Source organism: Heptranchias perlo, chromosome 9 (genome assembly GCF_035084215.1).
Source record: "Heptranchias perlo isolate sHepPer1 chromosome 9, sHepPer1.hap1, whole genome shotgun sequence".
NCBI lineage: Eukaryota > Metazoa > Chordata > Chondrichthyes > Hexanchiformes > Hexanchidae > Heptranchias > Heptranchias perlo.
This window is the reverse complement of record NC_090333.1, coordinates 29,124,673-29,139,913: the sequence shown is the minus strand read 5'-3', so window position 1 is coordinate 29,139,913 and position 15,241 is coordinate 29,124,673. Positions and strand designations below refer to the sequence as shown.

The window sequence follows — 15,241 nt, the reverse complement described above, 5'->3', positions numbered from 1 at the left end:
TGTGTTCACAACCTGAGTGGAGGGTCTATGCCAAACAACTACTGAGAGCCTGGGATCAGGAACCTCCCAACACAGAGTTTCTTGTTTACTCGGTCAGGTTAACAAATTGTTTATTGTTTTGGAAACTATTTCAATGCCTAGTCCATTCATGACAGCAGAGTTTTGGATGAGCTCAAGTTTACGGAGGGTGGGAGGCCGGCCAGTAGAACATTGGAATAGTCACGTCTAGAGGTAACAAAGGCATGGATGAAGGTTTCAGCAGTAGATGAGCTGAGGCAGGGGCAGAGACGAGTGATGTTACGGAGGTGGAAGTAGGAGGTCTTTGTGATGGAGAGGGTTGATGTGGGTGCGATTAATGTGTATATTGCCAATTATGGTATTAGTCATGCATATATTCTATACCTGACTATATAACAAAGGCAAAAGAAACAAAAATGATAATTCTCTGCTTGAACCAGAATTGCATGGATCAAGTAGGTGTTCACAGGTTTTACTTGCATGTCTTTTAAGTTTCATTACTGCCTCATTACTCATGGTGTTCTTGGATTTAAAGCTAATGTTATCAGTGATGTAAGCAGAGGAATTCAAGACCAAAGTGGGGGAACTTGGGAGATGGAACATAAGACCTAAGCAGAGAAAAAGAGGAACTTAGAGGCTTGATTGGAATGGGAAATGAACCATGGACTCCAATGAGCATGGATAATTCAAATAAACCCAAGCAGGATGAGGAAATGGCTTGTGGGTGGAAAGATCAGAAGAGTAAACAGAACCTAAGGCAGGAGGGAACAAGAAATTAGTACCCTGATTGAGAGAGGGTGGAGGGGAGGGAAAGGAAAGAGGAAGTAGAAACATATGCAGAATAAACAAGTAATGAGAGACCTGAGGAGAATTGGATGGAGAGAGAGACTACAATCTAAAGAAGGAAAGGGAGAGGAACTAAAGACTTGTGTGAAAAAGTACTGGGGAGATCGAAGAACTAACGATTCAAATAGAATGAAGGGAAGAAAGTGAAACTGGACCTTAGCAGGAAAGAGATTAGAAACTAGAGGAACTGGAAATAGATGGGGTAGAAGAATTTGAGCTCAAATTAGAAATCCAAGTGGAGGGGACAGAGCAATGAACAAGAGACCTGAGGAGGGTTGGTACATGGGGAGGAAGATGAAGAGATACCTAGGGAGCTGGGCAATATAAGGGAAAGAGAGGAAGGAACAAGTGATCTGAGTGGATTAGAGTGGCCTGCTACTGTGTTCTTGTCCTACCTTTTATAGAAAGAACATTTAGTACCAGCAACAACCATGTTACATTTATTTAACTATCTCAAAGTTTTGTTTCTTGCACTCCAAGACACACAATCCTGGAACTCCCTACCTAACAGCACTGTAGGAGTACCTTCATCACATGGACTTGCAGCAGTTCAAGAAGAGATGACTCACTGTCACCTTCTCGAGGGCAACTAGGGATGGGCAATAAATGCTGGGCTTGCTAGCGATGCCCATATCCCAAGAATGATTTTTTTTTAAAAAGTCTGCAGAGTTGCAATAGCTTATAAATAAATTTTACAGGCACAAATTAGATGAGGAAATTGCAAGTTATACACCAATTTAGTGAGCATGATGGGAGTAGCATACCAGTAACATCATCAAAACACATTTATTTCCAGCAAATTAATAACATTCTACAATGTAATATTCACAACTTAATTAATAACATAAGTTTTAAATGGCAGCACCCTATTTAATTTAAACCATTGGCCTGTGTAATTGGGTGGTCCAATTAATATAAAACCCTTTAGGCTTTTTGGGGGGCAAAGTCTTTCTTTCCAATAATGTAATTTACTTGTAATTTTATAAGCAAATGTTGTCATGTGTAGGCATTTTTTTTACATTTCTAAATGTTATATTTTCTAGGCAGAAGCCTTTAATATCAGAATATATCAGAATTTTTTTCTTCCCATCCTCTTCCCTGAAAGATAGAAATAAAACAGATGCCAGAAACAGTCATAAGAACTGATCTCAGCGTGGGGCCTACTGCAACTGTTTCCTGTGAGTACAGCCTAGGCCTCAATCTCTGTGTGTGGTATTACCTGCTTCACAGACTTCCCCCTTCCCTCCCCTTCTTTCTCCTTCACTACCTCCTCCTCCTCGTCCTCCCTCAGGCCAGCTCATCAAGCTCAATTACAAAGCAGACAGCCAAACGATTGCTAGTCTTTAATTCTGGATTCGAAGTAGCACCTTCGGCCTGATGACTGAATGTCATCTTCACATGTTGCCAGCAGCACCATGTGTTACACATTAACTCTTTTTTTCCCCCCTTGCCCCTCACAGATATTGTAATTAGCACCTATCTGTCACTTCCTCATGCAGAATGTAAGAACGGTATGCAATGATGTAAGAGTGAAGTGAAAGCCAGAGGCCAAATAGTCCAACAAAAAAAAGTAAAGTATTGCCAATATTTAGAACATTTTTGTCAGTGAGATCAAATCTGTCTCTAATTCTCCTTCTCCCCAGGAGAGAGAGAGGAGTAAGGCAATATTAATATTAAGACACTTTCTGGGCTCAGTAGTTGAATCTACTATAACGTACATGTTTAATTCTCTAATATAATCCCATTGCCTTCCCTTGACCAATGCAACACACTGTGGTATGTATCTGCATTAGAGCGAGATGGACGCTACCCACTCTCATTAGGGAAAAAATTACCTTCAATGGAAAACTAAATCGGGCGGAGTATAAAACGGGCTGTTGATTCGCTACTGCCGCTTTGTGCGACTGCCCAAAACCAATTTCACCACCATGGCATCAGAGCTGTTCCTCCTGCACTAAATTTCCAAAGCATATAATCAAAACATACCTCTGCATATATAGGGAGTATTTTCCATTGAGGTCAGCCTGAACTTGAGGTCGGATTGAATCAGAGGCCAGTCTGTTTCCACATGTGGACATTCTGAACCACATCGTAGTACATAACAATCAAAGAAATAACTAGACCACTTTGTGATGAAGGACAACTGGGGAAGTTCAGAGCTGGGAATTGGGTAAATCAACAGATCCCTTGGTAACTTTTTAATGTTAATTATTCTGAGCCTCATGGCTGATCCCTCAGGTTTCCTAAGTGAAGTCATACCCATTGTAAAACGGTTGATCTTGCAAGAATTTTTTTTTACTTCAGCACAGTTGATCACATCATCCTCCTGCAATACTTCTCCTCTGTTGTCCAGCTCTGTGGGACTGCCTTGCTTGGTTCTGCCAGACCATCTCTACCAATGATTCCCTTCCCAAGCTGCACCATCTCCTCCAAAGTCACCCAGGAAACCATCCTTAGCTCATTCATCTTACTCATCTACATGCATCCACTTGTGGGCATCTTCCACAAACATGGGTGTGGGGCGGGTAGATTTTTCAACTTTGCCATCAGGGCAGTAACATGGTGGAGATGATTACCCACCTATTGTAGAACCGATCCGATTTTTGTTCTATTGAAAATGACCCCCAGGATCACTTTTCACGTATACACTGCTGACACCCAGCTCTGTCTCTCCACCAATTCGTTTGATGCCTTCGTTGCCTTTGTGCTGTCAGACTGCTTGTCCAACATCCAGTTCTGGATGAGCTATAATTCCTCCAGCTAAACATTGGAACATCATCTTTGATACCGCCATAAACTTAGTACCCTCGTCACCCGACTTTATTCCAATCTCAGGCTGAACCAGACTGTTCACAACCTCGGCGTCCTGTTTGATCCTGAGCTGATTTCTGACCCCACATCCTCTCCATCACAAGGTCTGCCTACTTCCAGCTCCATAACATTTCCCACCTCTGCCCCTGCATCATCCCATCTGCCATTGATGCCCTCATCTGTGCCTTTGTAACCTCCAAACTTGACTATTCCAATGCTCTCCTGACTGACCTCCCATTTTCCACCCTTCAAAAAAAAATTCAGCTTATTCAAAGCTCTGGCCCATCCTATCCCACACCAAGTCCCAATCGCTCATTACCTCACTGACCTACATTAGCTCTTGGTGCCTCAATGCCTCAAATTTCAAATTCTTATCTTTGTGTTTAAATCCATCCATGGCCTAACTCCTCCTTACGTCTGTAACCTCCTCCAGCCTAACAACCTCTTCCCCTGAATGTTCAGTTCATCTGACACCAGCTTCTTGTGCATCCACCCCTCCTTATACCTCACCTTTGATAGCTGTGACTTCAGCTGCCTAAGTCCCACTCTCCGGAGTCCCCTCCCTAAACCACTATCTTTACATCTCCCCCTCTTTTAAGGCCCTCCTTACAACCCACCACTTCAACCAAGCTTTTGTCATCCCTCATAACCTCTTTTGACTTATCAGCCATTTCTTTCTCACATCTCTGTGAAGCAGCTTGGAATTTTTTGTACACTAAAGGCACTATATAAATGCAAATTATTGCTGTTGTAAAAAAAAAATAGGATTTTTTTCTCATCGAGACCTTTTCTTCTTTCTCTGTTTTATCAATACATTGGCCCACTGAACTTTCCCTGTGTGTTTTTTTTTAAGCTGCAATCCTGCTCTCTTCCTCCTTCTACATCTTCACTGTGTTGAAATCTTTGCAGATTCTTATTGTAACTTCCTTTTATCGTGGACCTCAAAACTGTGGAACTCCTTGTATCCCTCAGCCTTGCTTCCTCCTACAATATACAGGTTTTAAAAACTCAAATTTGATTAAAGCCCAAACCACTTGGTTTATTTTGTCTTCTCTCCTACTCTTTTTCGATATTGGTGGTCCTGCACTATGGGGCTTAGTCCTTCACGTATATTCTTAACGTCAAAAAAAATTAAAACCACACTGTGCAAGCAGTTCTTATGTTTGTTTTAAATTAATAAATTTGATGCTGATTTAGTGATGGAGCACTGTTTTTCCAATATCTATGAAACATACATAAAAAGGCCAGCTGGTCTATTAAGCCTGCCCTGTCCTGACACGGTGTAATCTATGCACATCATTAAACCCATTCCACCCACCCCCTCTCTTTCACCCCTACTCCCTGCAGTCATTCAATCTCCTGGGGGAGGCAAAGGAAACAGAAACAAAAGTCTTTGGCCAATTTAGTTGAAAGCTCTGGGAAATTCATCTCTGATTGCTGAAGGCACTCGGGTCCAGGAGACCACAGTGACTTGTACCACTATCCCCGTTAACTCACCTACCTTCCATAACTTGAGATGGCTTCCACTTGCAGGAAGTTGTCCAACTCCCTTTTGAACGCTTGCAACAAATCCACACTCACCACACGTACTGGCAACTTATTCCAATCTCTGTGAAAAGAAATGCTTCCTAGCATCTAATCCAACTCTATATTTTTGCAACTTGTACTGATGCGGCCGAGTCCTCCCCTGCCTATCTAGCTCAAGTAAACTATGTGTAGGGAGAGAATCTAATCCCTTTCTTTATTTTAAAGACCTCAATCATATCCCCTTTAAGTCCACTCTTTTCCAAATTATAAAGTCCCATTTCTCTCAGTCTGTCCTGATGACCACAGGTCCTGAAACTAGGTCTCAGTCAAGTGGTCCTCCTCTGAATTTTTTTTTAGGGCCTTGATATCCCCCATCATGTGAGGGGACCGAAACTGAACACACTATTTTAGATGTGGCTGGACTAAGATCTTGTACAGAGAAAGGATTTTACTTCTAGTTTTGTATTTAATTATCTTGGCTGTACATCCTAACATCCTATTCAATTTTGCAACAGCCTTAAGATACTGGTTATGTACTTTCAATGACGCATGAACCAGATCCTTTTCTCGCTCAGCAGTATTGAGTGAGCAACATTGCATGGTGTATACATGCTTGGAATTGCCCCTAACCAAATGCATCATGCTGTTCTTGTCTACATTAACTGTCATCTGCCAGATATGGGCCTATTCCCTCATTGTGATTAGATTCACCTTTAATCTTTCTACATCTAAGGTTCTTATACCCACATATATATCATCCATAAACTTATGGATCGTTCCCCCAATACCTTACTCCAGATCGTTAATTATGATGGTGAAGGGCAACTATCCTGATAGAGATCCCTATGTCCAGAGTTCCTCATCCTAAATTCATATTATAGTCATTTAGACTGTGACTTCTTCTGTGGAAAGGTTTCCCTTGTGCTTGACTTGACTTGGCTGGGCCAGCCATGTGCCTCATGCTGATGAAGCATTCCATTTTATGGAGAGGGGAGGAAAAATGGGTGAATCAAATTCTTCAGTAGTTTATCATTTGTATCCATTGCTTTCTCATTCTGCAAAAATCTGTTGAATCTGGAAACTTTCAAGAAGGTTTCTTTTATGACATATAAACCTATGGACGTGCTGGACTGACTTAGCAACCTTACTGGCTATCTCAGTGATAAAATCTATGAGTACAGCACTGATTTTATGGTACGTTTCCATCAAATTCTGCTTTCTTCTAATCTGCTTATGTGCTATCTTAATTGACAAGAACTGGTCAACCCACACACACACACATAACCACCAACACACAGTCAACGATTATATAAATGAAGCTCTTTTCAGGGGGCTCACTAAAAACCACACACACATGGAAATCATGAAAGTAAGCAGACTTAATAATCTGTCCTGTTACCATTTCACCGGCAGTCAGACTTATTGGCATTGGGACAGCTAACTGGCTCCAGCTCCATTAAGAACACATGGATGTGTTTGGACTGTAGGTAAACCAGTTTAAATTTTTAGCCAATAATCTGTACCACTGCCAATAAGTTTTGCTACTGGTGCAATAGTATCAGCATGGATGGATTAGTAAGCCTGTTACTTTAGTAATTTCAATTTTTATGCACTATTTTGGTGATTCAATTACTTATCAAGAAGAGGGATATCAATACTGGGGAAATGAATACTTTCCCACCCATAATCAAGCAGCTATGGTTCAGACACGGTGTGAAATAGATATAGGATAAGCTTCCTCTACACAGTCCTAATAATCCTATCTCAAAAGAGCCAATATAGTACCAACTTGTGGGTAGCTCCATGCTGTAGACTCATGTTAAAAACCCAACTGCCCTTCAGGGAAGGGAACCTGCCACCATCAACATCTTGGGGTCACCATTAACCAGACGCTTACCTGGACCAGCCATAACAACACTGTGGCTACCAGAGCAGGACAGAGGTTTTGTATTCTGTGATGATTGGTTCATCTCCTAACCCCTCAAACTCTCTCCACCACTACAAGGTTCATGTCAGGGATGTGATGGAATACTCACCAATCGCCTGAATAGGTGCAGCCACAACACTCGAAGCTCATCACCATCCAGGATAGAGCAATACACTTGATCATAACCTCTGCCACTGAACTCAATACCCATCTATCCATCACCAGCACATGGCACACTGTGACTGCAGTATGTACTATCTACACAATGCACAATAGCAACTTGCCAAGCTTACTTCGACAGCGCCTCCCAGCCTTACGACCTATACAACCGCGAAAGACGAGAGCAGCAATATCATGGGAACACTATCACCTTCAGGTTCCCTCCAATTCACACACACACCTTAGTGCCATTCCTTTATTGTTTCTGGGAACACCATCACCATAAGGACTGCAGTGGTTCAAGGAAAAGGCCCACCACCACCACCACCACCACCTCAGGGAAATCAGGGATGGGAAATAAATTTAGCCTTTCAGTGTCACCGACATCGCAAAACAAATTTTTAAAAATCTAAGAACTGGGTTGAGACTGCTAACCTCATTTCAGTTATGATGCTTAGAACAGGGAGACTTTCATCCTATTAGTCTAGGGTGAACTCAAACCTAGGTGAAACAAACTGACTTAATACTCTTTAAACTGATGACATCATTCAGTCCCCCTTCGGTCAATTAAACTATCCATTTGCCCTGTAACTAGCTATGCTACCCATTTTTCAGGGATTAATTTTATCTCTATTGGCCATTCCTACTTTTGGTACTCCCATTCTTGTTCTGATTTAAATGGGATTGCAATATGCAGGGACATGAGCACCATGGTGTCCTAAAGAGCTTTCACATGACTAATGATTATTTCCATAGCCATTGACAGAAGCCTGGAACCAAGCTGCATCACTGCTAACTTAGCATAGTGCAAAGTAACCTAAACAGAGGAGAAAATAACTGCATTTGGGTATAAAATATGTATAAAAACCCAACAAAATTCACTGAACTATGTCCATGTTTATGATTATCTCAGGCCTCACAGATTTTTATTTGTTCAGTGTGGTCCTGATATTTATTGGATCACTTACACTTTCCTTATAGATTGATTTTCCTGTCCCAGCATACAAGTTAACCCTTCTACTTCCAAGCAAATTCTAAACTCCCTAATTTGTCTTTTATTTTTAAATTTTTCAGCGCTCACACTCTGACAGTGAAATGAATACGAAAGTTACAGTAATTATGGCCCTCAAATTTCAGGAGTAGCTTTGTTATTGTAATATGAACCCTATAAAATGAAAATAAGCAGTTAAGAACTATTTTAACTAAATAAACCTATTTACCCCTGGCTGTGTAGACTTTATTTCCCCTATTCTGTTTTCATGATTTTACTCTTGCCTTTATTTTATTTCTAAAATACCATAGTCTATCTAATCTAAGCACTGTTTCTTTTGTTAAAAAAAATAAGTTGACGAACAACTTTCTTTCATTGCCGAATAACTTACTAAAGGAAATAAATCTTATTTCTGTTGGAGCTTTTGTTTTGATATTTTAGTTCAAATGGTGAACTCTGAGGAAACAATCATCAGAAAGAACTGAAGCAGTGTACATACAATTGTAATGATACAATTGCTGCAGTTCCCTGGTCAATAATTTTATCTGATAATTTGAATTGCCTCACACTGACAGGCTTAGTGACTCCAGCAAGGCACTCCATCATAAAAAATATTATCAGCACTCACTGTTTTAAGTAAAAAGATCCCCCCCCCCAAAGATGGGAAGGCTGTGGCTTTAAGGAGAATGCCAATGGAGAAGCTATTTTTTTAAGATCACATCGCAAACAGACACAAGAAAGAACCATTTCAAGCCTCAACGTACCCCAGTGAGGATTTTCCCATTCAGTCGTCATGATTTGATATAAAAATTGGCACATCAGCATGTTGAGCGGAAATTGTTGTTTAGCAATTTGTTTCAAGCCCAACAAGATGTACATTAATTCAATCTGATACATCCCACATGATGAGTGGATTTATGTTGTTTTTATGACATTGATCCTCAGTAGAATTCTGTGCACCATACATCATTGGAGAATCAGTTGTAATGGTGTTGGATACCAAAGAAAGCAATATTCTATTCAGACTTGTTTTGAAATTCTAGGAAGAAAAAGTAATCTGCTGGGCCATTCAACTTCAGCGGGAGTGTAAACTGGTGATGTTGGATTGACCGGCTGTTACACAACCCGTCTGATGTTCCTTTCCATCAGTGTCTAACGGGCAGTCTATCCGATATGGGCCATTTTACACCCCCGCTGAAGTTGAAAGTTCCACCCATTAGGCTAAGTAATCTCTTCTCATGCCTACCTTTTAAGCTTGAGCAACTTAGCAGCAGTACCCCCTTTTTACAAATGAAACAGTTCCTTTCCGTCTCCTTCAGTGTGTTCCTCTCACTCCTTCTCTCCAGAAACTAGCAACTCATGTTGGTGCTTGGTTCCCACAGGTACCAGCGGCACTCTGGTACCACTGATGTCGAGCATAAACACCAGGATGGACCTGTTGGGCCGAATGGCCTGTTTCTGTACTGTATGTTCTGTATAACTCATATCTGAGTCAAAAAGATAAATGAGATAGGCTAGGCAGTCTCTTCTCATGCCTACCTTTAAGCTTGAGTCTCGGCAGCAGTACCCCTTTATACAAATGAAACAGTTCCTAGCAATTATAATTAACTTTAGCAATGTCTTTTCTATTTCTCTAAAATTATCCTGGTGCATCTGATGGGTCGGTGAGTGGTTGTACTGTGTGGTGTAGTGTTGGGCCATACGGGCCAGGATCTTGGTTTCATCTCTGGTCTGTGCTAAGTTAGGTGATTTCAGTTTAGGAATTTGTGAGTAGTAATGACATCATTGGGGGAAGTATCTTGGAGAACTTACTCAGCCGAATGGTGTGAAGCCGTTGAATTAACACACAGATTTAAAGTGACAAGATCACTGAACACCACTATGTTAATGACTATATTACTAGTGACATTAATTCAGCTTACACACACCATTGCACTCAGTAATGTCGTCTAGCTACTTTTCCCTCATGATGTCATTGGCATGCTATATATTTTTTAAAAATTCAAACAAATGGATGGAAAATAATAAAAATAACATTAAGATAGATCATTATTTTTTTAAACAATCGAATTTTTGAGGGTAACTGATAGGATGGCAAAAATCTTTAAAATATTTGTGTTTTCTTTAGTTTAATGATACTTTAAATTTTCTATTAGCATTCTGCTGTATCTCTTGGCTATAATTAACAGTCCAATGCTGTCATGGATTCCAGCTGTCAGAAAGAATATTTTCTCAGTGCAAAGTGTTGGCAACAGCCCCAACGAATTCACCGGCCTTGGCAGACTAAATAAACACAGCTGCCTCCATGTGAGTGTGAGGAGAAAGTAAGGCCTTGTGTTCTGGGAAAGGCATTGGGAACGACGGGCCTGTTTAAAGCAGTAGTCCTGCTTGCTCATGCACTCAACGTGCTTGTACTGGCTGCACAGATAAACCCAACCATAACATTTTTCACTGGTGGCTCTGCCTTTGCCAGGACAGGAGCTGAAAGGGAGGAGGTAGGGCGGAAGGGGTGGAGCTTTTTGAAATATCAGGTCGAGTCTAAGGAACAATTCCAATGAGGATGTAAATTTCCTTTTCAATTTACAACTTCCAAACATATTTTTCTGTTACATTATATGTTTTTAATGCATGGAGACTGACATTCACACACACAACTCTGTTATCACTTTACAATATATGGAGGATGGTACACTCCTCCACGTAACCTGGTAATACTACACTAAATTACCTTTATAGATTCTACACCATAAAACTCCTTGGGGTCCTCTGACATAGAACTTCTGTTTTTTTTACATTTTTTCTCCTCCCATTTTTTTCTCCTTATTCCTCTTCTACTGAAAGCTGGGGTCAGTATTTGCAGAGCACCAGGATAATTTGCCAGCTCCCATAGCATGATGGGTAAAATAGAAGGATGTGACCATGTGTCGGCTTGGTTAAGTGGTAGCACTCTCTTCTCTGTTAGAAGGCCATGGATTCCAGCCCCATTGTAGGACTCGAGTGCATGATCTAGATTGACAGTTCAGTGCAGCACTGAAGGAACCGTGTTGTCAGAGGTGCTGCCTTTCAGTTGAGATGTTAAACTGAGGCCCTTTCCATTCTGGTGGATGTAAAAGATTCCATGGCACTTTTTTGAAGAAGAGAAGGAAATTCAGTGTTCTGGCCAACATTCATCCCTCAATTAATGCCAATGAAATAGATTAACTGCTTATTTATTTCATTGTTCTTTGTGGGATCTTGCTGTGCATAAATTGGCTGCTGTGTTTGCCTACATAACAGCAGTGACCACACTTCAAAAAGAATCAGTTGGCTGTAAAGCACTTTGGGACATCCTGAAGATGTGAAAGGTGCTATATAAATGCAGGTTTTTTATTTCTTACAGTTGACCTTTGTAAATCGACCATAACAAAAGCTGCTAATATTTTTAATGTATGTGTATTGCAGCCTTTGCAAAGGCTATTTGGGTAACAAAAAAGGCTGGCAAAACCTAATGGCTGGCACAATAAATGTGGATGTAGGAAACTGAATCTTTGTCCAAGGGGTGGAACAGTGCAACATTCAAATACTTTAGGGGCGATTTTAACACTACCTGCCTGATGGGAAACTGGGTGGGCCGGGAGATTTACTCGCTGACGTCCTGCTCCATTCCTGCTGTCTTCTATTTTAACTGTTTTGCTAAGCAGGTGGTAAGGACACCCGGCAGGGCCCTTCTTTAAATATGCATATCAGGGTCCGGTAACGTCATCAGGCCCCGATTGCTATTTTAACGAACGGCCTGAGCGGGGAAGCCATTGTGGCTTTCTATCAGATGAAACTAGCTGGACGAGGACCCTCGGCCAGAAGAGTTCCAAACAGGTAAGTTTTTAACTTTTTTTTACTTTCCTTGTTGGGCCAGGAAGAGCAGAGTGCTTTTCCGAGCCTACAAGGAAAGTTTAGGCCACCCCTGCTGCAAGCTCCCTCTTTCTTGTTTGCAAGGCCCTCCCGAAGCCCCTTTGGTAATAGCCGGCGGTCTCCTGTCACCAAGTTCCGCCCTTGGGGTCACTCCATGACATCATTGACCTAGTAAGGGACCGGTGGAGGCTCTGTCTCTTACAAGGCTGACCAGAAAATCCCAAAATTGATAGAGATCTGGCACAAACAGAGTTATGGAAAGCTGGCAGAACCGCTGCAGAAATTTGGGGTCTATATGTTTATGTTGTGTAGAACCATCTAGTTGTCAGACGGATATATGAACCCCAGCTGCTCAGCGAACAAAGCAAACATTTTGAATAAAGCTTGAGACACTCCAAAGTGTTGTTGTTCAGACAGATTGCAAACCTTTACATTGTGTCAGAACTAGGAAAAAAATGAAATGTTTAAAACTTCCAGGTAATATGAAACTATAAGGAAATATTGTGGAATCATGGAGAAAATGGAAATTAAGATTTCAGTTGTATCCAAAATCAGCGGACTTAGGAAATAAAACAAAGTGCAGATCTGTACATTACTGGATGTGAATTACATATGATAAGTGAGCGGGGATAGGGAATGTTTCACACCTCAGAAGAATATTATGGACAAAACACATGCAATGAATACCAGGATTCAAACCAAAGTCGAAAGCATTGATCAATTTGTAAAAGGATTTATGAAAAATTGCCAAGTCTTGTGAGCACAGATCCCTTGTAAACAGTCTCATTAAAGATAGATTTGTAGCCAAAATGAGAGATGGTCAAGTCAGAGTCAGTTTACTAAGGAAAAATAGTCTTGCCGGGAATTTCCTCGGGGGTTCTCCCATTCAGCCACCATAACTTTATGTGATACCATGTAAATGGAATTTTCACTGATCTTCTCCCAACACCCCCCCCCCCCCCCCCAAGGAAATTCCCAATGTCTAGGTCTACAGAAAGCAGTTCACATGTGCAGAGATCTGAAACCTGCAACATGCAACTAGTGCACCTATTTAATACTAGCAGTTCTATAAGTAATGTCAGAGGACCACTTAACACACAAACAAAAAAAAATCAGTTCTAGCCGATCAACAGCAGATAATGGATTATAAGTACAGTGGTAAATCAACTGGGAGAAAATAAATGTCCAACATTGGCCCGAACATGTATGCTGGGAGAAAAATAAAGCCATTTTGTTAAAGTATGCAAAGTAAAAGCAAAACCATCATCATCGGACAAGCAAAGAATTTTTTTAAAAAGGTGTTAGAGCAGTCTGAGAGTGATAACATGTTATTATGGAGGCAATTCAAACAGGATATGATGTTGAATGGACAGTTGACCTCAAGATACACAACAGAACTGTTAATTTTAAGCTACATGCAGTGGCTCAATGACAAAATTAAGTACAAAATTGAGCAAGTCTAATGCAAAGTTGGTGATGTACTCTGGTCACAATATCAAATCAATAGGAAAATGTAACCTGGTGCGTGAAGAAGACTAAAGTTTCAAATTCTGGAACAGTGAATACAGCCAGTCCTTGGACTTCAAGCGTGTCAACATTTAAGATTGATCAAAAGAATTGATGCAGTCACTAACAATAAATAACTAAGTGACAGAGCATTATGCTGATGTATTTAAAGGATTACGATGCATAGCAGGAAGGTAGAGCATATCACTAAAGGTAGTTGCTAAATCAGTCAAACAGCAGAGCCACTGGCACTTTGTGATAAGTTCATAATGAGTGGGATAGAACGAAGAAACTTGGTGTAATTATCAAGCCTAGATTTTCCTTCTCTCCCTCTGTCTGTTTTGGGGGCACACACAAGGGGATGTTGTAATGGGAATGCAATCACAGAGCGATCAATTGCACTAAGTGTGGTGTGCTTTTGGAAAATTGTTAAATAGCAATTATTTTTTTTATGGCAGCCCCCTCCCCCACCTGAGGCAGTCAATCAGCAGGACCAGAAATACTGCTGGGGGCCTGACACCAATATTCAAATGAGTCTGACCCCAGAAGATCTGCCAGATCGGAAAATCTGGGCCAGAAAATCAAAGAACCAACCCAAAGGGTCAGCAGTGTGGTGATAATAGCTAAGCCAAACAATGAATGAACAAGAATGTGATTTAAAGAATGAACAAGAACAAGATTTAAATAAAAGCATAGAAAGAACATAAGGACATAAGAATTAGGAGCAGGAGAAGGCCATACGCTCCCTTGAGCCTGCTCCGCCATTCAATGAGATCATGGCTGATCTTCAACCTCAACTCTGCTTTCCCATATCCCTGGAGTCCAAAAATCTAACTATCTCAGCCTTCAATGATTCAGTATCCACAGCCCTCTGGGGTAGAGAATTCCAAAGATTCGCAACCCTTTGAGTGAAGAAATACCTCCTCATCTCAGTCTTGAATGGCCGACCCCTTATCCTGAGACTATGCCACCTAGTTCTAGACTCTGCAGCCATGGGAAACAACCTCTCAGCATCTACCCTGTCAAGCCCCCTCAGAATTTTATATGTTTCAATGAGATCACCTCTCATTCTTCTAAACTCGAGAGAATATAGGCCCAATTTACTCAATCTCATCATAGGCCAACCCTCTCATTCCAGGAATTAAAATCTAATGAACCTTCGTTGCACCACCTCTAAGGCAAGTATATCCTTCCTTAGATAAGGAGACCAAAACTGTGCACAGTACTCCAGATGTGATCTCACCAAAGCCCTGTACAACTGTAGCAAGACGTCCTTACTCTTGTACTCCAACCCCCTTGTAATAAAGGCCAACATTCCATTTGCCTTCCTAATTGCTTGCTGTATCTGCATGTTAACTTTCTGTGTTTCTTGTACAAGGACACCCAGATCTCTCTGAACACCAACATTTAATAGTTTTTCACCATTTAAAAAATATTCTGCTTTTCTATTCTTCCTACCAAAGTGAATAACCTCACATTATACTCCATCTGCCACCTTCTTGCCCATTCACTTAGCCTGTCTATATCCCTTTGCAGACTCTTTGGGCTCGATGTCACCAGGGCTGCGG

The 15,241-nt window shown here is 41.1% G+C and overlaps 1 protein-coding gene across 2 annotated transcripts in view; it reads left to right on the top strand.

Annotated features, from left to right (window-relative positions):
* The window catches only part of hectd3 (HECT domain containing 3), a 96,339-nt gene that overhangs the window by 61,863 nt on the left and 19,235 nt on the right, over nt 1-15,241 (top strand). The gene's annotated exons all lie outside the window — the stretch shown is intronic.